This window comes from Tympanuchus pallidicinctus, unplaced genomic scaffold, assembly GCF_026119805.1.
Source record: "Tympanuchus pallidicinctus isolate F22 unplaced genomic scaffold, pur_lepc_1.0 scaffold8, whole genome shotgun sequence".
Lineage (NCBI taxonomy): Eukaryota > Metazoa > Chordata > Aves > Galliformes > Phasianidae > Tympanuchus > Tympanuchus pallidicinctus.
The window spans coordinates 54147834-54172318 of record NW_026294802.1 but is presented as its reverse complement, the minus strand read 5'-3'; the positions used below and the strand labels follow the sequence as shown (position 1 = coordinate 54172318).

At 42.7% G+C, this 24485-nt stretch overlaps 1 protein-coding gene across 1 annotated transcript in view; it reads right to left on the bottom strand.

Annotated features, from left to right (window-relative positions):
• Positions 1 to 3757, bottom strand: part of DAB2IP (DAB2 interacting protein) — a 146876-nt gene extending 143119 nt beyond the window's left edge. The window contains exon 1 of the mRNA XM_052669688.1: positions 3428 to 3757. The gene's annotated coding sequence lies outside the window, so the exon portion shown is untranslated. The remainder of the gene's footprint in view (positions 1 to 3427) is intronic.
• Positions 3758 to 24485: the final 20728 nt, after the last annotated feature.

Genomic DNA, 24485 nt, shown 5'->3' with positions numbered 1-24485 from the left:
AAGTTTGGAGGAAGAAGACAGGTGAAATTAGCTGATCTTTCTTTGGAACATAATTTATTCTGTTGAAAATGTGATTCTGACCATTGTACAGCCATTCACACAACTGCCATAAAACTCGGGCTGTACTTTTTCAGTACTAAATTCCCCAGGCTAAGGGCACAAGGAGCCGTTCCTATGCAGTCTCACTGCATCTTGTTCACAGCGGGAGCAGCCAGGGGTCCCTGCTCAGGGGACCTCAAGACAATCCACCCCAGAGGGTTAGCACCATCTCCCATGAGGAGTGCGTGGATGTAAGTTTAAAGCACTTGAATGAGGAGAACGCTCACCATTTCCAATAGGAAATCCTGAATAAAACCTGATTTTCACTTCCACAACTGTTCTGCAAAATTCTCTAGTCCGTAGCCCTGCACTATTCCACATTTTCTGAAGTCATCTCTCTCTCACTGCTCCTTTTCTGTTTAAAACACTGGCTTCTGTTCTTCATCTGATCTAAATAAAGGTAAGGTGGCCATTTTTTATCCTGATTTTGTTATCTTATCTGGATTTTATCTTGCTTTTTTTTCATTTTCCTGATCTTCTGGCAAGCACCAGAAGCGATGATATCATCGCAGGAGGCGGCATCTATTCACAGGATCAGAGCCACAGAAATACCCCAAGAACTCAAAAATAGTCCCTATTACATTTTACTCCTTAGAAAAGGAACATTAGGTTACATAAAAAGGCAAAAGAAATAGTTACCACAGGTACATGCAAAGATCTTTGATGTTCATGGTAGTGCCTCAGCACTCTGCTTCACATCTACGATCTGGAGGCCTATATTCTAGGTAGGTCAGACCTGTCTTAAGCTGAAGCTCGCTAAAAATCTTACTGATCTAGACTCCAGGCATCAAAGTATGGAAGAAGCAGCCACATTCTCTGTGAATTAAGTGAGACCGAACTCCCAGAGAAAGTCTGACAACAAAGGCAGGCAGGAGAAGTTCAAGTGGAAGAAAAGAAACCTTTGTGGATTCCTGAAATTAAGCTGCAGACACACAATGGTGGAACTGCATTGGCAGATTGCCTCTCTAGCAAGAAAGCACTCCTTCCTATAGTGAAAATGATAATTTGTCATCTTCAAGGAAACAAATGCTCCAATCTGCTGACAAAAATAGCGTGAGATTTTCCACATTCCTATAGGAAAGTCATGTGGAATTTGCTCTCCATGGTTTAAGGACAAATGTCTTCAACAATTGTTTTTTTTTTGGAGGTGATGGGGAGGAAAGAAAGGGAAATGGACAAGGAGGAGGACTGCAGGCGTGAAGAAGAATGGCTAAGGAGCTAACTAGGAACAGAAGATCCAATATAGCAGCAATACAATGACAAAAGTTAATTCAGAACACCTTTGCAAAAAGGGGATGAAGAAGAACACATTTAAACTGGAGGATAGCTGCATTAGAGACTGAAAAATGTATGAAATTGCAGTACTGAGGATCCTGCAAGCATACTAGGAACAGGCAGGCCAACGGCAGGCCAATCAGCCATTGAAGGAAAATGGAAACAACTATTGATTGCTATTGATACAGAGCCACTGCTGCCAAGGGCTAAGAACCCTTTCTGCCATGCCTGAAATGGAAGAAAGTTGCATGGTCAGGATTTTATTCCTCATGCCTCTTTGTTAAAATGATCATGACAGATTACTAAATGGCAACTGGGAAACCTACAGTTGCCAATATAATTCCACCAGAAAAGATCTAGATGAGTATTTATTGTCAGCAACTACGAATGAAAAACAGCTTTTATATCTCCATAAGTGTCATTACTGGAAAATGTCAAAAAATGTCATTTACAGTCTCACATGTAAGACCTCTCTAGATATCTAATTGTAAATAAAATGAGAGACACACTGTTGGCTTGCACCGACAGGGAGACCTTAATCCTATATCCTGTATCCCAGGAACGTACAGCGACTGCCAGCCAATGGCCTGTACTGGTGCTGCACTACAGCAGGATTCAGACATTCCTTCTTTGGCCTGCAAGAATATCCCCGATTCAGGCTTCACCGAACAAAGGTTTTTTGTCATAGAAATGAGCAGGTGAAAATGTCTCAAGTTGCCCCGGAGAAGGTTTTGATTGGACATTAGGAAGAATTTCTTCATGGAGAGAGTGGTTGAAGAATGGAATGGACTGCTTGAGGAGGGCAGCAGCCCCCATGCCCAGGGGTATTCGTGGGACTGAGGACGTGGCACCAAGGGACACAGCTTATGATGGAACTCAGCAGGCCAGGCTGTTGGTTGGACCTGGTGACCTTGAAAGCCTTTTCCTTTAGATGGCTCCATAAAACGACAGCTTGTTGATTTATATATTTATTTGTACTTAGTGAAACTGGAGACAGCTACGACTCTCTTCTGTGTTATGCTAGATGCAGGCTCTTCTCTTGCTTATTCAAAAAGTTCAGGTTGGATCTAGTATCAGTTACATAAATTCACCGTTCCTCATCTACGGGTACTAAACATTTCTCTTAGAATACACAGAGTGACCTGGAAGTTACATGCTCAGTTTAGATACAATTAACATTCTGATGTAAAAGAGAAAGCTAATAAAAACAGGTCTTTGTCAAAAACAAATAATGATGAAGCTTTCAGCAAATGAACCCTTAGAGATGCTCTCTGCAGATTTCTCCTTGGAACAGATGACAGCAAACGGAGCAGTCTGACTCACTGGGAGCAAGGCTGATGTTCTGTAAAACATCAAAATTTCGTGTGCTCCCTCAGCTAACTTTGCCTTGTGTAGATACAAGAGTGACTGCAATGTGACCTCCAGGAAAACAACCATCCAACCACCTTCTAAAATAACATCATCAAAAAAAGTTAAGTATGTGCTAACAGTAACGGGAGAGAGTGATGGCCATTAACTGTGGTGGCAGGCCTGCTGAGGTTAAAGGCATGGCTACACTTTTCTCTCTAGTGATTGAATCTACCAGCAGGTCATTAGTGAGCAGGATTTAACAGGCTCCCAAACTACATCTTGCCTCCTTGAAGTGGAATGCAGCATTTGACTGCTGGAAAAATAGCTGTGTTTTGGCTGAGACAACATTCTGAAAAGGAGATTCCATAATCAGGAAAACAAGAGATGGGAAAGCTGTCTTTAAAAAGATGCAAATCCAAAAGCAAACACAGTCCTGACCTGCAATTACACTTGCACTGCACAACATCTGTTTTTAAAATCTACTGTAAAACTATTTCTAGACAAAAGAGCAAAAAACAATCATTGTTCCAACTCTGCTCATTCCTTCAGGCTCATTAAAGACATTCTGAGACAGAGCAGTTTCTGATCTCAGGCACTGCTACAAGGCAACTGCACGTTTCAAATGCGACATTCATTCCTAATGAAACAAAACCTCTGTCTAAGTTGAGCCAGCCCCTGAAATGCAGAGTCCTTCATTGCTTACCTTTTAGGAGCAGGTCAAATTTTTGGAAGTAGTTTCTCAAAGCAACTCAGACATTCCATATTGACTGTGGTGCTGCAATACACAGCTGCAAAACTTGCTGATTTATTTCCCCACTTTGTGTGCATTCTGAAATCGAGAAGAAATCCCATACAGGAAAAACAAAAACAAACAACCCCAAAACCCACAGCAGAAACACCTCAGCCCTTGAGCAAAGCACAAAAAAGTTTAGCAGGGGAACAGAGAGAAAATCCAGGCATAACTAAAAGTTTTGCTAAGAAACAGCCCGAGCGAGCTTGCTCCCCTGCCCGCAGTCTTGGCTAAAGGTGCCTCTCCGAGCAAAATTCACTGAGGCTCCCAGCTCCTCGGAGCAGATGGTATTCACACATTATTCCCCACCAGCAGCATTCCCTACGCCAATCAGGAGGCAGCACTGAAAAGCCAAGCGCTTCCCAGACTCTGTTACAGTTTTCAATAGCTATAGCACAAGATGAATGACTCAGAAAATGAATAAGCAGGGAAAATAGAGCACGCCTCTCTCCCAGTCAGAGGCACAGGCAGGCGGTTCAGCAGCCCAGAGTGTACTGAGCACTGGGATTGAGTTGAATGCACCTGTTTTATCCTAAATCCTAAATGCCGGTTACATTTGCTGTATCTTTAATTTCCCTTGTCAACATAATCTTGGGTTGGAAGTCACAACAAGAACTCAATCTTTGTTTTCTCTTCAACCATAAAAGCTACAAACATTTGGAAGAGTCAGAAAAGGACGAACTGTGTGTGTGGTCCTCCAGCCAAACAACTTCCAGTCATCTCAGTGAAGCCTCTCATGTATGCTGAATCCTATCATAAATATCTCTATGATTAAGACCAAACTTTTTGGATCTTGCAAATGGTATGAAAAGAAAAGCTAGCTTGGAGGTGGTGTCTCCTATGCAGAGCGGTATTTCCTCTGGCTCTATCTAAAGCTTACCAGAAAACTTTAAATAACAACAATATGAGCACATCTGAGAGGTCAGTGAACTTTCAGGTGAAGTACAACTCTGTTATCTGAAAGCTGAGAAAACAAACCTGCACAAATTCCCATTGGCTTTGTGTAGCTGATGCACTGCTGCAACTGCCTCACCCAGGATTGCTTCTCAATACCACTGCAAAACTCAACGCCTGGCTTTTCCTGACAGCTGCAAGGAGTGGTAAGGGATGATCTGCTAAACCAGGCAGGTCACCCATAGAAACATTGCAGAGCACTGGCAGTTTTCTCCCTGTATGAGCTTCCAAAACTTCTCTTTATTTTTACAAGAGAAAACTCTGCAAGAAGATAACATTGCATTTAATGTTCCTGTGCCAGCTCGCACTGCAGTCTACATACAAAACCTTTATTGCTTCCACTGAGAAATTAACTCTGGGTTAGCCAAAAATGCACTCACTGGGATGAGTGAAATGAGTGAAACTATTTGGGGTGAGCAGAATTCATGCAGGTCCCTTCATACCTTCTCAGATCTTTGTCTAAAGCTGTAAATTGATCCTTTGCATTCCTGTCTGACACATGAACTGTGAAAAACTCTGAATCAGAGATGTTCCCTGAGTACCTGATGCCATGAGCAACGCTCATTTCTGCAAACTATAAGAGACAACAAAATACGGTGAAGCACAATCTAAAATTTACTGTTCTTATTTTGAGTCAAATATATCAAATATGCATATTTATTTATTCTGGATCAAGTAAGAAAACTATCTGCATCTTACTTTCCTTGTTTCAAAACACTGAGCATCAGAATTTCCCCAGCTTGGATGAAGTGTAGGACCTACAATTCAGAGACACCAATCTGCTGCACACACCTTGCTGTGCCCACCAGAGGTTCAGCAAACAAGCCCTCATGTTGTGCTACAGGACAGAGAGGAACGGTTGGTGTTACTGCATCTACCAAAGCTGTCTACCAACTTCCCAACTACCTCTGGAAAAATGTCTAAAGGTGTAAATCAGACAGAAGCTTATGAAGATTTGGTAGGAAAACAAACATTTCTTGAAGCTTCCTTTTGGCAGACATTTTCTGATTGCTGCAGTGAGCTCTGTGGCTGCCAGCATCATTGACTACTGACTCACTTAGCAAGGCATCTGGTGGGCCTCCAAGTCTGTATCAGCAGTAGCAGTGCTTTGCAATTAAATCTTCTGCATGGGCTGGTTCCTTGGAGATGCTCAGAGGGGAAGCATATCTAAATGTAAACATTATCACCATGATGCTCTGACATGATAACTTCACATGTGTGTTGAGAAACTACCTTGACAGAATCCCAATCAGACACAATGAAGTGCAGTACAGGGAGGTATTGCACCTTTGTACTCCTTACATCCCTAACGTACAGCACATTCATTTGACACAGATGGAAAACATCAGCTGTCATCAGTCTCTCTGGGCAGCACCAGAACAAGAGGCTGCTGTTCAATGGTCGTAGTTCCACATATGGGATCACAGCAACCTTTGTTAAAGGTCTCAGGAAAGGCCTCAGTAAGGGCTTACAATCTCCACTGCAGCTTTTCCAGTTATCTGCTACCAGAACTTTAAGAATTTGAAAGATTCTGACTTGCAAATATTCGCCTCTCACTGAATTCAGCTCTCCAACAGCTGGCTGGTGCTGTAGGAAGGAGATGCTCGTAGCAGTGCTTTATTTACAAGAGAGGACTGGAAGCCTCTGCTGCAATGCCATGCTTTGGAGTTGATCATTTTGAAAGCAAGATGAAAGAGGTTTTGAAAATACTTGACTATGAAAAATCTCCTCATTACTGAAAAAATGAGGGCTCTACTTTAACTGTTTCCACCGTTTCCAAGTATGGAAGGTTACGTTCTATTCATCCAACATTCCTTGGTGATTGCATAGAGATGGCTCTCCCTTAGTGCCTGGTGGGGTGCTTCTTTTGTGAGCAGCTTGACCATCTTCTGCAGAAGTGAGAGACCATCATCTTCAGCAGTGAGAGGAACAGACTGCATGCAGTCATCATTCATATTTTATTTCTAAACTTGGAGATTGTAGAATGCATTCTACAAACCATTATATAGTAATCTTGTTAATCTTTGGCCTTCAATTCCCCCGGAGTTCTCTGCCTTTTTGATACTGCTGAACAATTCACTAAAGCTATACTGGATCTTTCCGTTTCACCGCATACAGTAAATTACACTGAAGTTTCCAGAGCGTGCTCATATCTATTTTTAAATCCTCTCTTCATTGCCAGAAAGTTCTAGGGACAATACAGAAACCCAATTACACCCTCCTAAACCTATGTCAGACACTGTAATGTTTGCTCTACTTGCCACACAGCCACTGACAGTTCAGGCAGATTCTATTTCCAGCAGTGATCACGACACATACTTGGATCATTTCTTTAGAGTACCCTCCATATTGGCCATACTGCTTGTAGGCTCCCCAGCAGATGATGCTGAACAGTGGCCTAATGTTACCTCCAGGGCTAAGCTGTCGCTATTTCAGATGTTCACCAATAAATCCTGCCGTCACGTAGGACACATCTGAATTTGTCAGCAGTATTTCTCACGTACAGATACTGCGCTTTGTCCTTGGCCACCAAGATTTAACGCTCTTCTTCCATAAAAAAAACCTATTTTCTCCTCCTGTTCCACCTTTCGGCACAGCACATCTTCCATCTGAGTTATGAGTTGCAGTTAGAACCTGTCTATGGCACTGGTAAAACGAAGAAAACTACAGCAAACTGTAAAGAAAAGGAGGGCCACCCAAAGCATGCCTACTGCTTTTATACACCATTCATCAGAATTCAATCTGCATCTGTCTGCTCTGTGCATTGCATTGGCATTCATCTTTCTCTTTCCAATTTTTCCTGCCACCAAGCACGTGCTTCCTTGCTTCTCTGTTCTAGAAATCATGAAGATAGACATGGGATGAGAACTGTAACACAGAAAGAATGATGTGTATCTCTCTGAATGCTCCATAGCACTCAGCTAGCTCAGCCTTGAAAACTGAAATTCACTAAGTGTGATTTTACTTAACTGCTGTAACCAAAAGACAGACCTCACTTATGTAATGGAATATCCAGAAAAAAACACTTTGTTAAAGAGTCCGGTTACTCAGGGAGGTTTAGGGTAAATACTTCTGGTAATAAGATGTGCTTTGGTTTTTTTAATGCACTGAATCAACTTCTGTTTTCTCAGTCCTTGCTTCTGCTTTTCCCTCTACCAAATGCAATCTTCAATGCACTTTACGGTGTTGCTGAGGTTAGGGTTTCCTCACTGCCCTGTAATGTTGATTGAAGAGTTTAACTTACCAACAGCCTGGCTGTCATCCATGCAATCCTCCTGGCTCACTGTGCATGGCAGAGTTGGAAAAATACATGCCACAGTTGTTGTATTCTCAAAGCACAATGGTTCAACTCCATCCCTTTGTGGGACACAACTTGGATCTGTGATTTGCCCTCATGCTGTAGGGAATACGATTCCACTAAAACCAATTGCTGAAATTTGGTCTGCAAGGTTCTTCCAGAAAACGCTGTGTCTTTAAAAGCCTAATAACTCGTTCACATGGAAATAGTCAGGCTACACAGCAGGATGAATTCAGAGGTGATAGTAGTGCTCACAATAGCTATAAAAACTCTGATTTAAGCAGTTAGAAGACACAAGAAATGCACAATTCAGAGATACTTTGTGCTCAAGAGTTTGTACACAAATGCAACATCTTATAAATCTTCACCAGGTCACAAAAGCTGCTGAATTGCCTTTCATTCTTACAGCAAGTGGCTTCAGTACAGCAGGAAAATCTGTAGTTCTGGTATGTCATCCCTCTGAAAAGGGTAATTTAAGGTTATGGGTTCAGAATCAGCACATTCTTCTGCACTTTTCTTCCAAAACAAGTTTTTCTTTCTCTTTTTGGTGAAAAGAGTCAAGTAAATCCATTCCAGTACGTTAAAAAGAACACACCAAAATGTTAGACCTGCGAGCCACCACAAAATGACAGTAAGCTCTCCTTATATTCAGAGAAAGAAAATATTGGGGAGGTGTGCTGTAATGGTTTATAAAAGCCTTACAAGAATGTGTAGCTTTACGTGAGCCCAGGGGAACATGGAAAAAAGCTACAAAACTTTGTCTCCTTTCACCAACATCAACATGGAGAACAAACTACCAAGCTCGTGTTCAAAGCAGTGCGAGCTGCACAGCTCAGTGAGGGACCTCAGCAAAACACCCCGACAACCCTTTCAGCCACAGGTGATCATTTTCCATTGTGTTCCAGGGTTTTTTGTGTCAAGGCAACGAACACAGCTGAAATCTCAACTCAGTTGAGTTTGACTCAGAAAGAATTCTGTGTGCAGAAATGAGCCACAGCTTCCTCAGTCTCAAATATTTCACCGAGGTCCTTGCAGATGACTTTGTATGTCCTGCCAAGCAAGTGAAAGGGCTACAGGAGGGAAGAGGAGCACTTCTAAAGCTTGTTACTGTCACGTGTTCTGCAGAACAGCTTTTGCTATCCCCAGTCATCTGCTCTCTGGGCTGTCCTGCAGCAACTAAGAGTGAATGAACTGACTCTGAATTCTAAGATCAGGTGGATGGTAAACCACAAAGGACTGTCTAGTAAATCAATAATGAAACACCAGGCTCCATCCTGACAGCAGAAGAAGGAATTTGATTAGACATTCTTGAAGGCAAAAAAGGCACTTTTACAGAAAGCAGCTCAAGTTGGGGTCAGTTCCCCAGGCATTAATGTTTGTCACATGGGCAACGCAGTGAGATAAACACAACAGTTAGCAGTGCTCAGAGCAGCTCGGTAGCTGCCTGACAATAAAAGGGACAAAAGACTGCTTTGTGAATGACAGCTGCCAGAAAACCTTCTCAAAGGAAAAGCTTATCTTACCAGCATCCAGTGTTCTTTGAAAACTTTCTACTTAATGAATGTATGCAAAACTAAGGCAGGGCACACCACATCCATGGACAAATCCCTCAGACCTGCACATGGTCCTGCAGCTCCAGCAGCACAGCACTGGATGTGATTGACCTTCTGGCCAACAAATGGCTCAATACACATACTGAACGTACACAACACATGCATTCTACACTTAGTGGGCCATTTCAGCATACTGGAGAAACAAAAGTTACTCTTGTATTTTCCAAAGAATCAAGATACTCTCTGTGATTCCTAAAATCCAGATTCTAACATTGGGACAGAAAGAATACTTGCTTATATGTTTGTTAGCATCAGTCCAAAATACACATGCATTTCTCTGACAGTCCTAAAACTTCTTGCTGTTAAGGAGAAAACAATTTTCAATCCTATGTCCTGGCGGTATAAGAGGAAGAATAACAAAACTGCATTTAAATGGAGAAGAATAGTTCATTGAAGTTAAAAACTGTATTCTGCCTTCTTAAGCTTTTCAATTCAATCTTATCATTCGAAGCAATGCTGAATTCTGTCTGTGATAGCTTTACACAATTCAACTTCAGCACGGCACAGAGCCCAAAACAAAGCAGTGCTGCCCGCTTATAACTCTCCAGTCAACTGCTCACACAGCTTAAATGTTACTTCATTCCTTCAACCACATTCCTCCTGCACAGCTTTAGTTCTACTGTGATATTAACACTGCAGCTACGTCGTGCTTCCAGCCCCAGGTTATCAGCAGAAAATATGCTGTGGGAATTCCATGGGTCGTTCTTCAACCATACGTACATAGAAAGTAAAACACTTGGTGGATTTCAAACTGCATGTAATATAGCACTAAACACATATTAAAGAGCTGAAAAATCAATATATTCTAATTCATTATATAAATTGTTCACCAAAATGTAAACAATTTCTTGTCCTCAATGCAGTCAATCCATTCTATTCACAGAGAAAAAAAGATTCCCAATTGCAAACAATTTATGCCTTTTATATGCATTCTAATAGACCAGATAGCAGAACATCAGCATGTGGAATGCTATAAACCCAGGGAATAGCTGCAGTTTTAACCACAGATTTTAATTCCAGGGTGAGTTGATGTGGTCCACAGCTAAATATATCCTTCTAAGTAAATTACTCACTGCAACTGCCTTTAGGAAAGCTTTCCGCAGATAAAGAAGCTGCTTCCAAATGCTACGTTTGACAGCACATACAGCATGAAGTTACATTCCTTTCCCACTGGCAAAAAGACCCCCAGACTGAATAATGTAGAAAGCATAGGTTACTCTCCACTCTGCAAAAGCTTCCCAGGAGATAGGTTAATGAGGAAAGCACCAGTTCTGCCAGATCCCTGCTCCTTGCAATAGCCTGTATCTATCAGTCCACGATGTCTATCTCCAAACCTTGTAAACAGAGTGATTTTTAAGATAATGTGAAGCACATTACCACATTCATTTCTACTGATCCATGCAGAAGCCAGTAAAAACACATGCCTAGCCCTGTCCTTAAGGAGGATGTGCAACTCAGACGCTCTTTCACTATCCTTTTTTTTCTCCTCTCTATGTTTTCTACTTCTTACCATTGGAGTTTTCCTGGTCCAAGGGATTATCTGGTTCCATTACTTCAAATAAAAGCATCCAACATGCAGTTCTCCATGCAGCAGAGGCATAAAAACACAGCAGTTGCCTAAGCTGATTCACCTGATTTATGAATTAGTGCTGCATCCATAAGAGGCTGTGTTTCTTCTTTTGTATTACATCTGGCTGCTTTTCCAACTAGATGGCTGGGTATTACAGCATGCAGGCCTTTTTCCAGCATCCTCTTAATGCATTATATTTAAAGTAGCAGCAACCTTTTTCTCCCATCCCCCAGAATAGTTACAGCAATGTAACTAGGCTGAGCTGGCAGAGAGCAGAGCTCATTCAGAACAGGACCTGCAAGCGTTCTCTGATTCGTGTTGCTGCATAAAGAGAATGATTGATACAATAAAAAGTAAGTGGGCTTTGACACAGCGCAGTACGCACTGCAGAAAGTCACACCAAAGCCAGCAAAGGTCTTGAGGGTTTGGGGAATGCCTTGCTGAAGCCACCAGTACCCACCCCCTCGCACACCAATGCAAATTATGTCCTGTTCCCTCCTCCCCTTCCTCCCCCCCTCAATCTTTTATAACCCTGGATCTCCTCCAGCAATAGTCTGTTTCTTTACTCGGTTTATAATAAACTCTGCCATTCCCTTGTGTCCCCAGGGCTGTCTTGGAAAGGAAAGAGGCTGTTTGCAGAATGAATAGAGCAGCCACTGCCCACCAGGGGGGCAAATGGGTGACTGCACTGAGCAGCTGGAACTTGCTGCAGCGGCAGCCTTCTGCTGGACACCTCATCCTGCATTCACCTCCTTTGCCAAGCTAGGAGCTGCTGCTAAGTTGTTTTTCTGAGCTAGGGGACAAATACTGCCTTTGCCAGAATCATATGGCAAATCACACCAGGTTCTGGAGCTGCAGACTCTCAACAGTCAATATTAGTTGGTGCTTCGACCACAGTCTCAGGAGTCAGGTCACCTTTACATTGCCCTTGGGTCTGCCACCGAGACTTCAGCTAATTCTGAACTCTTTTACGTGCCTCAATTTTCTATAATATAGGTATTGAAATATGTCTGATCTCGCAGTAATACAGCTAAAAGTTCCAGCTTTAAGCACTTTGAGTTTGGGTAAATGATACAGTGCAAGGACTGAGGACCTATCCCATCACCTAGCTCAGGAACACAAAATCTTATTTTCTCCAAAGCCATCTCCACAAAATAACTGAAGAAGATATCAGTGTGCAGCCATAAAACAAGATGTCTCTGTAAAGCACGATGTCTGTAAAAGGTGAAGTTATATTGCCATTACAACAACCCTGGAACAATTCTGGAGAATTGACAACCCAGACTCTCAGGGGCAATTTTACCTTGAACTTGTGATTCAAACTCTTTCCTTCATACCAGCAAAGACATAAAGACCATTCTGTTTGTTAAGAATTCTTTTGTTTAAATCCAAAGCAAGGATCACTCTGTGCAGATTTAATGTGTTTCGGGTTTGTCATGGCTGATGACACAGGAATCAAAGGCAGATAACAGAGTGCAGGGCTTGCTGCTGTGGTGCCCCTGGGTAATGCTTCTGCCTCCCTTGCTCACTCTGTGCAGTCGTGTAACTTGTGCTTTAGAGCTAACTCTTCCTGCCTGGTGCTACAGGCTGTAGGCGGACAGATGAATGGCTGGCTGAAGGGAGAAAAACATGCTGTTCTGTATGGAGAAATTAACCTAGCAGGTTGATATGACTCTACTGTAATTGTACCTTACAAAAACACTTCAGGACTGTTCCTGAGAATTCTGCCGTATTAATAGAAGAAAAACTAATTTCCGTCTATTTGTTTTAAGTATTGCACAGTATATAGCCCCTATTAAATAACGTTCTGAGATCTCTGCCTTGGTCTAAATTACAGTGCTGCAAACCCTGTATTCTCTCTCCTAGCACCCTACGCTCCCTATGTTCTTTACAACTTCTCTACTTCTCCCCCTCACTGACAAAACAAAAAACCTCCGTTTCCACCTTCCCCACAAAACCACCTACTTTGAGACTACAGGAACATGGCACTCTGCCTCCTAACAGTCCTCCACCTGCTTTGGGTCATATATACAGTCTAGGATTTAGTATATGATGGGAAAAAAGGGTTCTTACTCTTGACTGACATGAACTACATCCCTGCAGCGTGACTTAAGCAGAGCTGACCACAGCAGGCATGGGAGGCACTCAGAGGAGATGAGCAGTCCTGGTCAGGTCTCATCTGCCATCCCATACTCCAAATCCGGAGGTACATCAACATGTGCACAGAGTGACTCATCAACAGCCAACCCAGCTCACAGGAGATGAACTCCAGAGGCTGGAAGACCCACAGTCACCACTATACAGCAACACCTGGTACTGTAATGAACGTGTGAATTGACACGAGTTACATAAAGAAAGTGTATTTTCCCATGAAATGGATGCTGTAGTTAGATAATGTACTTTCCATAGATCATTTAATACCTCTGAAATCCTTCTTGTGGTGAGTCAAAAATAACCCAAAGAGTCTAATAGAGCAGCCAAGGCCAAGAAATCAAAATAAAAACAGTGAAAAATAATACTTACTTAGAACTCAACAATGGTATTTTGAGACCTGATTTGATTTTAGTGCCATCAAAATTATTTGTGCATTTGCAGTTAAAGATCTAGTAAAAATTCATCTTTAACGTGCCAGTCAGAACGATGACAATATTTTGGCTAGGGCAGTATTCACTGTTCCTAACAACTGAGCAATTGTGATGTGTCTTTGTGTGAGCACAGCTCATGCAGTCGGGGAAGCAGCTCATGCAATGATTTTGAAGGGAAAGGGACAGTTGGAAGACCAGGGCTTTGATCTCTGGGGATTTTAATTGCTCAGGCACTGAACGGAAAATTGCAGAAGTGAAGAGGGAAATGATTTTCAGACAAATGGCCTGAATGGTCAGAGGCTATGCTAGACCAAATACCAGGAAATGAGCCAAGCACACAGAACTAATGAGTGTGGAAAGAGAAGTCTAGCTAGCGTGTTCTCCAGAATACCTATGAGCTGAAGTAGAACACATAATTTAGAGATGGGGAAAACTGACTCCTCAAGGAAGGAATTTTGAAATGGTTGGAAGGAAGTGGAAATGAAATGTATTCCATTCTATCTAATCTGAGCATCTCTACATTCCGCTAGATGGCTACAGATGAGATGAGAAAATGAAGCTATACAGTATATAATTCACACCCCTGCATGAAATCGTAAATGAGAAAGATAGAATTTACCTTTAATTTGCTACTAACTTCCTGTAAAGATCTGGGCAGATCAGTTCCTCTCTCTTATCAGCTACATGGATCGGTATTTGAGCTGTTTGTTATCCTTCATGACCCACGTTAACATTTCTGGATTAAGCTATAAAGTCTAAGCTGGAAGCAGTAGAAATGTGGGGATCTTGAATTTGTCTCCAGGGAAAGGATACATTCCATAAGTCCTTTTGGAGCAGGTTTTGCTAACAGATATTAGTTGCTAATATCTGTGCAAAACCAATTCCTGTGGATCCCTTCTCAGCACGTCACCTCAGCAGTCACACCACGAGAGGACAAGCTGGAGGCTGAAAGATCTCCATCATTTAAAATAAAGAGGAAACATTTAAGACTGCTCATCTAGAAAAAGAAATGAGAAGACTTTCAGTGCTTTCCTCCTGAGAAACGGAAGAGTGCTGCATTATTCTGCCTGCTGTTTGAGGCAGCCGTTGTTAGCCAGTGTAAAGGATCAGCATGATGCCACAGCTGCCTGCCACCACACAGTCCTTCTTTGAAACATAAATTCATATGTAGGAGGGAGCAATGAATGCATGCAAGTTGAAAAGCTAGTGAAGCACAGACCTGCTTAACAAAACCGTCTGCCAAGGTTACCGGGGGTGTTGTCAAAGCCTCTTCTTTTGTGAGGGCTGAATAACAATTCATACCAACTAACCAGCCTCGCTGTTTCTTTGGCTTTACCTGGCAAGTTTTCAAAGTCACTGTTCATGGCTGGGTCTGCTCACATTGAGATCAGCTTATCTTGCCCTGGACAGCAAAGGCAGGGATGATTATACTCCAAAAGTTCATGCCAAAGCCCTATTGTGCTGCTTCTCTGCTTGAACTGTGTCTGTTGTAAATGTGCTTGAATGTGACACCAGGACAAATTGAAAAATGATGCATCCCGAATCCCCCTGCCTCAGAAACTGATAGCAATTCAACCATTTAATTTAACAAATCTGAATGCAACTGAGATCTTCTGGAAGCCCCAGCAGCAAGGCAGCTCCAGTTGCCAATTCTAGCTAGCAAATGCTCTTGCTAGCACAAGGCTTGTCAGGACTATGACCCATTTTAAACTTACCACTGAAGAACTTTCAAAAGAGAGAGCTGTCTGCCGAGCTGTCCAGAGCCATATGGAAGCCTTTTTTTCTCAGCTGAGTGCTTTTTTGGAATATACATCATATAAACTGGAGGAATAGGACAGACATCCTCTAAGGATCCTTTATTTGAGGAGGCAGAATGTATCCTGTTAAATCAGCAGAACTCTGTCTTCAATTTCTCAAGAAAGTGATGCTGTAACGACACATCTAAGGTGGCAGCTCTTCACCCAGAACTAAACAAAGCCTCACCACAGGCAAAAACAGAAGGTAGAGCAGCTAAACGGAGCACGAAAGGCTGCAAGTCCTGTGCTGGATAGAGAGACTGTGAAAGGCATTCCCAGTGCAAGAAGTTGTGGCTGTGGAATCATTCCCTTCAGCGCTGTGTGGTTTTGTGAACTGTTTGGAGGTTTGGTTTATAAGGATGTTCTCTGGGATAAGAGCAGATCAGTGTCTGACATGTGCCCAAAAGATGCAACTCACTGAAGCATGTTTGACCTCAGGGGCTTTATCATAAATTTCTTCAGTTTCTGAGAAGAGCAGCTTTGTTCTTCCACCCAAATCTTGGCTACAAATCACTGAATCTTGTCATCAGCAACAAAAACTGCTAAGGAGTAAACCAAGCAAAATGCTTTAGAGCTGCTGGTTCTAGATAACACAGTGATGGCTACGAAAGGAGTACAGCTTAAATGTTCTGCCACGAGATACGCCAACAATCACTGAATGTAGTCAAAAGAAGAGTAACTAGAAGATAACATTACTTCTTGCTACTATGCGCTTCAAACTGATGCAAGTGTGTCTTCAGTAAACTCCTACTGGCAGTTTAATGGAGGAAAATAAAACTGAAGTGACTCCTAGGCAAAAATAACCAAAGGTCTGCAACACGGAGGGCTCTGTGCACTGCTCACCGAGCTGTCTGCTGAGTTTCCACCCTGGCTGACTTTGCAGATTCCTTGTTATGTTTCTGCAGCTGTCTCCTAGAAACAGGAACAAGAAGCATTTGCTGTTTTCTCAGCTCTGTTGTAAAACTCTGCAACTGCTTCCTTTGCATCCAGGATGCACAAGTAATGAATGTACATTTCCTTAATCAATGGACTGCCTTAAAGAATGGGCTGTTCTTTGCTATTCAGTTATGTAAATGTAACACAGTGGCAACTGCTGTAATGATATATCATTAATAAAAACCTGGATGTAATTACCCAAAAGCACCTGGATGCTGACCAGAATCCCAGGGGGATCCAAACCTCGGGTAAGAATCTTACCAGGTTGACCAGATGTTGAAAAGTTACACCTAATTCCTTTTTATCAAATAAAACTTGTAATGACTATCGCTTCTGAAGGGCATTTTGTCAAACAGCAAAATGGAAATCAAGAGCTGTTTCTTGAATGGATACAAAAGTTTTATCGGAGTTTTCTGTGAAGATTCAGGCTAAAATAACATCCTGTCCAAAACAATTCATGTATCCTTGACAACATCTGCTGCAAAAACAGCCCTGGTTGAGCACCATGTACACATCTCTTTTTACATATGAAAACCACCTTTTCTTCTCTCTTCCAGAAGTGAGCTGATCTGCTGCTGTGCTGGGATGCCGTGGCAGCAGGGCTGTGACTCTTCCTCTGGGCTGGATGAGGTTACCTGGGGCCTTGAGGAAATCAGCCCTTCTTCTAGGTTTGTAAAATTCCACAGAAATAAGAAAGGTCAGAAAAAACAAGTGCAAGGTTCGGCTGCACCTGAGGATCTTCAATTTATGTGATCCCAAATGGATGCAAGCAGGGTAAGTGGCATGAACAAGGCCTTACTTTCTGTAAAGAAATGGACCTGTCCAGATGGAAGCTCGTTTCATACTGGCTGTAAATGGGAGAGAAAACCCACATCCAGGTCTCCCCCTGTGAAATCTTGGTTTCCACAGGCCAGCAGGTTGTCCTCACACATGCATAGCTACAGCACAGAAAGAGTATCAAAAATTCATATTTATTTCTGTTTGCTAATTAGCACACGCTACTTAGAAAAAAGAAAGAAAAAACCAGTCCAGACAGTGTTGAAGCCCCCAAAAGGAAACCACTGCTCTGAGAGCTTGTATTCTGGATCCTCCAAGGCTGCCAGGCTGCTCGCTCAGAGCCTGCTCCTTCATTTCCTCATTGTTTCCTGCCTGCTCCTTGCTGTCTCCCTTTTTGCTTAGGCATTCAGCTAATTGCTGTCCTTCCAGATCGCCGCAGCCTCTCTGCCTTCATAGCTTTTTAGAATGAATGACTCCATATGGTCTTTTGCTTTATGTGAAATCCACATAACAATAAGCAAAGATTGTGAAGCAATTGTTTTGTTGCTGTGTCATTTGAAAAGAGGAACACAAGATAAATGGCATCTTATTCTTTCCTCATGTCTCTAATCTGTTTCTGATAAAATAGATCTATAATGTCTCTTCTTTGAAATATTACTGTCATTCTTCCTCTTTGTTGTTCCCAAACTTCTGATTTCACATTCACTTGTTCAGTACACTTTCTTGCTCTAGGCAGAATAGAAGTATGAGAATACAGTCTCTGTTCCTACTCAATTAGGTTTGCCCCAGCCAAGACTTCAGAAATAGATCTAACCATCTGACAGAGATAAACTGTTTTTTTAACCCGAGGTTTCCATGGAGTTATTGAGATATTGCTGTGGCTATGAAGTACACACTGCAAATCTCACTGCAGACTCACAGAAAATTAGAAAATTCACTGAAATCAATGGGAAGAGGAAGGGTAAGGTGAAAAGGCAGAGAGCAAATGTTCTTGGTATGCGAGTGCAAGGTTCAAACCTGCCTTCCATAACACTGATGAATAAAAAATCCTGACTAATCAATCACCTGCATTCCAATCTCCTGAACTCCTTTCCTCTCCTGACCCCCACAGTGCTCCTCCTATCAGTCCATTCTGTATGGGTTATCCTTTGACTTATCTGCAGAATATGCTTATCTTAGTTTATGAACGTAGTACCTTTCCACACTAATCAAACTTTACAGGAAAGAAGAAAGATATTTCATAGTACATAATGGGCAGCATTGTGCCATTCGCTGACTTTGAGGAACTAACTCACTAACAGAAGTCAGCTGTGCATTATGCTCCTTCACTTTTCCCCTTTCCAAGGTTTCACACGTCCTGTCCACACCCAAAGCAAATAAGCCCATTTCTCTCTGATCCCATCAATTGCACATAGGCTAAAACCTGGAATTATCAAGTCTGACCTACTGCAGTCTTGAGTGCATTAATATTCAGCTGCTGATCCTACTGACAGTTACAGCATCTTCCTCAGACAGACATACACTCCTGTGCCATACTCCTCTCCCTGTGCAATATTATCACCTTCAGACTCCATAGAAAAGTCTCTATTCCAGCTTTATTCGAGTAACTGAAACTATTGGAATGATTAGAAGATCTTAATGTTTTCCCTTCTTTTTTTTTTTTTTTTGGCAGCCTACTTTATCTGATCTAGCAGTGTCCTGATTTGCCATCTTATTCTCACTAGGAGATATTATAAATTTCTATAATCAGTTCCCATCACTTGATGGAATAATTTTAGTGTCAGATGAAGCTAGCTGTGCCTGATTGCAGGCAATGCCTGTCAGTCTGCACAGGCTGCAATGTCCTCTGTCAGACTTCTCTTCTGCTGCAGGTCTCTGTCATCATCAGAACCGTCACCCTGTGATGCTCTCAGTACTCGGTGTGTTGGAGGAGGACCTGGGCTGGACTGCAGAGTGCACTGCAGGCTCTGCAGGCAGAGGATCGAGTTCTGCTCTCTCCTTGATGAAGCAACAATTTCATTTCACTTTCTCCATCAGTTCTTCTCTCATGATGCCTTGGCAACATTTTGTTCTTGTTCACCATTCGGCATTATCTGCTTTATTTCCCTCATTCCTTTTACATTCCTTTCCCTCACCACCTGCTAATTTAAACAGAAATTGTCTGGCATTATCAGCCAATCTGTTTACTCTGCTCTTGTTCAAACCAAGAGCACTTTTCTCACGCTAAGCTGCTCGGTCCCAACCCCATACACATTATTACCATCCTCAGAGCCCACAGTTTCTTCCATATGCCATCTGCAGAACTAGCCATCTTTCTAGAGATACTGATAATCCAAAAAACGTGCCCATTTTTAAATTAAGACATGGGAATAGAGACTGATGGAGAAGAGAGATGTCCAGAGTTGGGCCTTCACTCGCTCCCAGAACCATTCAGCATGCTGGCATACACAAGATAGAAAAAGGAGGTGTGGATAACAGCCTGGCTATTAGATGAGCAGTACTAAAACAGCAGAGTGCACGCCCTGCCAGGGAAGCCCATCCCGGTGCTGAACAAACTTCCTCTTGAGAAGCAGCTTCTGGGAGGACCAGAATCCCCCCTTGCATGGGAGCAGCCCAGCTGCTCCTAGCACTGACTGCTGAGGACGCTCAGGGAGCTGCTGCTCTGCATTCTGCCCATGCTGACTCGCTGAGTGTTACGCAGTTCATGGCTGCCTTATTGAAAATAACACATTTCAACCTCATGCTCCAAATCCTTAAGTTACAAAACAAGTAGTGCAGTGGCTACTTGGAACCCCATCAGTGGCTAATAGCAAAATGCTGAAATCATCCTTGGTAGCAACAACATGAACGTTTTGCAAACTGAGGCACAGTCAGCACAACTGGTATGAATGCATTCAAAAAGCCAGTGGGAAGCAGCTAATCAGAAAGGCCTCAATGAATTTGTAAGTAAGAGAATTCTGCTTTCAGGATCTACTGAAATATTTTAGAAGGATGTTATCCTTCAGAAAAGGAGCTGAGATGCTGAGTGATCATGCTGTTTAATTACTTCCAATTATAAACAAGAATTGGACTGAAATACGGATGTTTTGTCAGAGATGATATCAGCTGGCAAAACTGATCTCCACGATGAAACGTCCCATGTGAATTTATAAACGTGATTACAGATTAGATTTTTTCCAGTTCCTAATTAACTTGGCTTTAAATGAATCTGCTTGGAATAAATGAGAAATCTGAGATTTTACCTCATCAACCATTAGATTCATATTTCAGGCCGAGGTTATGAAATAGAAGGGTTGCCAACAAGCATGAATTTGACATCCGTGTCTGCTCTCAAGCGGACCTGTGTGTAACAAGGGATTTGAGCACGTGTGATTTTAAGCTGATGAGCAAACAAGCTTGATTCAAAGCTGAAGCACTTCACTCAATCAATAGTTTTATATAAGCAAGTCGTCTCAAAGTAAGCGAAAGCCACACAATTGGGAAAATAGCAAAGAGGGCAACTTGTCTGGGGTTGAGTAGGAAAAAAATACTTATGTATGTGTATTTAACTCCAGTGAATTTAAAAAGTCCAACTTTTGTATGTGTTTGTTACTATTAATACAAACCTTCAACTGTGTGCCAAAAGAAGTTGCTTCGTGTGTGACGGAAAAGCAGATCAGAATAATTTGACTGAATGTTGGAGCTTGACTTCTTACCAACAGCAGGGTATCATGCTGCTGTATTGTATGTTGCTTAGCAATGTAATGTGGGAAGCAGCACATAGTCCTTGACAGCATCATTGTCCGTTGAAACGCTAGTGAAATATTACCTTGGTTATATAAAGATAGCATACAGTTATAGAAAGAGCATGAAGTTTCAGAGCAGGACAAAGGGAAGGAAGCAAGCTGCAAAGGAAAGGCATTGCTATTCTGAGGGCAGGAAGGATTCCCTGGATCATCTTTCACTCTCTGAATACACTCAGCATAAATTAAACACAGAGAAATGGTATCTGTAAAATCTGGTTACAGCAGTGCTTACGAATGATGTACGTGTTGTACAGCCACTGCTCAACAGTTGAATAGCTCTGAGTCCATATGTGCCAATGCCACTACATTACTACCATATAAAGACAACCTATCATTTATTGTGCTCATGTTTTGCTTTGGAGGAAGATTCCTGTGCTCTGATGTACTGATTATCCAGAGTGAGCAGAGCATGCACACTAAGCACGTAGCAAAGACAGATTTGCTCTGCAGGTTACGTGAGACATTGGTGAACGTTCACCTCTCGTGGTTCATGGCACAGCAGAGGCTGCAGGAGTTGGAGGTGCACTCTGCTGCATTCACTATGCTTGCTTTTTCTCTGGTGCCTTTTGCAGTGTCAATCTGCTCTTGCTTGATCATTTTGACAGCCTCAGTGTAACAGCCACTGCCAAGATTTGCCCTCATGCACATTCTGAAATGCTTTTGGCCCATCTTCTAGCCATTCACTATGTTGTAAGTAGCTACAAAAAATGGATAGGCTGATCTGTTTTCTGACATTCACAGCAGATGCTGGGACCCATGTATCAAACCATACAGAAGCGCTGCTTCACTGCTTAACACTGCAGCTCTCTGAAGCTCCAGCATGGTCAGTGATGCTCTCTTTTCACCTGCACAATTTCTCACATGCTCACCTTTCCCTGACGAAAGCACTGTGCAGTTTCCAAGTGACACAAGGATGAGGCAGTGTGACAATGTCATTAATAACTCAAATGGCAATGAAATCCTCTGATCTGCAGCAACAGGAGGTCTCTCCAGAAGAGGGCAGGTCTTGTTATGCCTCTCTTGCCAGAGATGACTGCCGAAGCAAAGCAAGCGTTTGCTTGCTGCATGTCATTGGAGCACAGTTTTATCACGGCTCATCCACCAACATCATTCTGTAACACTTTCTCCATCACTTCCCCTCTCAGTAACTACCAGGAATACGTGCTAGATGTGAGCAGTGCAAAGAGAACATGCACAGAACTGAACTTGTACGCAAGCAACCCATCCCCAACAGACTGAATCTCAAGAGGCTGCAGAGCTCTGCAGTTTATAAGCACTGGATTCACCACACTAACTAATCTTCATAATGTGAGGAAGCACAAGGCTCACGTTCGTACTTCATCACATGCAATAAGCCCCAGCTCCTGATGGTTCATAAGGACACAGGAGCAGATCTGCATCTCAGTAACAAATACTGAATTGACGAGACAGATCCTAGGGGCATTTCCAAAGAACAATTCAATATTCCCTTCTATAGTATTTGGCAGGAAACCACCACAGAGTTTATTCAGCTTGGATTAACTAATGGATCTGAGCATTCTCTTCAACAAAGAGGGAAGATGTTGACTTACACTGACTGCAGGGCTGCTGAATGCTTTGGACAAATCAGATAAACTGATTTACCACAGGATCCGTGCCAGTTCTGATTCTAAGCTCACTGATGCCTCATTTCAAAATGAGAATTCTTCCATTTGTTTAGAAATATTTATTTTTCTTGGTGTGTGCAAACCAACAAACATGGGAAATTATTTTCCCTTATCAAAATACTGAAAGGTACAAATCAACGTTATAACTCTGTTGAAACTGAGCACATGACAGAAGCACGGGTCCCAGGTGGTGCAGACCCTTTCAGCTTGCCCACAATCAGTGTGTATGTGATGCATGCTGCTCTTCAGAGGGCCCAATTCCTTTCCAAAGAGCAGAGTCTCATACAAACTGTTGCAGTGCTCAGAGTCACCCTGTGCAACAGCACTTAGCCTCATTCTTCAGCCCCGAGGAGTACGGCTTTGATCTCAAGGAGCGTGCATCTGATCTGTAGTAGCCATTCTCCAAATCCAGAGAGTTGTTTCAGGGCATTTGTCTGAAGGTGGCTGCTTTTGTCTCCGTGTGGCAGTGGCAGCGTTTGGTGTGGAGACCTTCCATAACAGCAGACAGGTGTTTGTGGTGCAGAAATCCTCCTTGGTGATGTGGGAGCTCTGCTGGGAGCAGGCTGGGAAAGGCCCACATAGGGGCTGCTACTGGGGTAGGAAGGCCAGGAGAGCACTGCTTTCTGTCTGGGATAGAGGGCAGAACAGCCTCTGCAGATCAGAACCAATCGCTGCACTGTTTTCCCCAAATCATACTTGTTACATGGCAATAATCTAGCTGATAATTTAAACTAGTAAATGCAGAACAGTACCTGGGTCACCTCTACCACGCCATCAGAAATACAGTGTTTTCATGGCAGCCTTCCTTTGGCCTTTAAATCATTCCTCATATCTTTGAATTCTGCAATTTGATTCCCCTAATTTAGTTTTTTAGTTTTGCCACAAATTCCTGGTTTATCAGCCTTGGTTTCCTTTTATCTGATCTGAAATTAAGATCTATTCCGTGGCCTCTATGCCTCTAATGGATTTTCTGCTTAAACATAAGTGAGTGTATAATTCAGCCAGAAGGTTTTTCATAGCAGTGCAGACTCACAATGGCATAAAAGCAGCTAGCTTTTACTAATGGAAGCCCCTGTTTGGATCTAGTGCTCCAGTGATGTCCTGTACAGACAAGACTTCTTCCTTCATGTCTCTCTTTAGCCCTAAGGAAAGCTTCTTTCAAATCCAATGAACTTCAAAGCTCTTTATTTTCTTTATTTTTAACAATTTGCAGCTCAGAACTGGAGAGGACAGCTGTTATGATGTAACCACGCTGTGTTGCTGTCTGTAAAGATAATTTCAGCGAGGAGAATAGCATCCCTGTTTACATGTGCAGTCACACACAGTAACTTCCAAAGTCCACCCTGTTTGCCTTCCCAAGCTCAAGGAGCTCTGGAAGCACACAGTAGTAAGAATGGCTGCGGTGACACAGGGAGATGTGAGAGCATCCCCAGCCACCCCGCAGCCCGGCCTTCCAGCATCCATCAGCTTCCTTTGCTCAGGCCATCAGTGCAAGGCCAGGACCCGTCTGCCACCCATCCCTGTACCTCCCTGCAGCGAAGCAGAGCCTCCAGATGAATTCCCTCTGCTCAGAGGATGAAAAACACACCTGAGCAACAGATGGTGTGTGCAGTCTCCCTCCGCTGTCAGCCTTCTGTCTTAGCCTTTGTGGACCAGCACTCCAGCACCAAAAGTACCTCTCATAAAGCACTTCCTTAATGTGCAGCTTAGCAGTGACAGCTAATATGTGACAAGAGAGCCTTGAGAGATGCTATGCGACGGAACACAGCAAACAGCTTTTCTGAAACGACCCTGTGGTTCATACACAACAGAAATGCAGACACCTGCAACCCCTCAGCTTATGATTCCTGCTAACAGGCACCAATGCATTAAGCTCTGCTGACAGGGATATCTGAAGAAATCGGTTTTGGCACCAACTCTTGGGAGCACACCTTAGAACGACCTTAAGCTTCTCCATAGCAAAAGCTTAAACTCCCTCTTGTGGATAACAGAAGTTCCTTTTTGTAAGAGA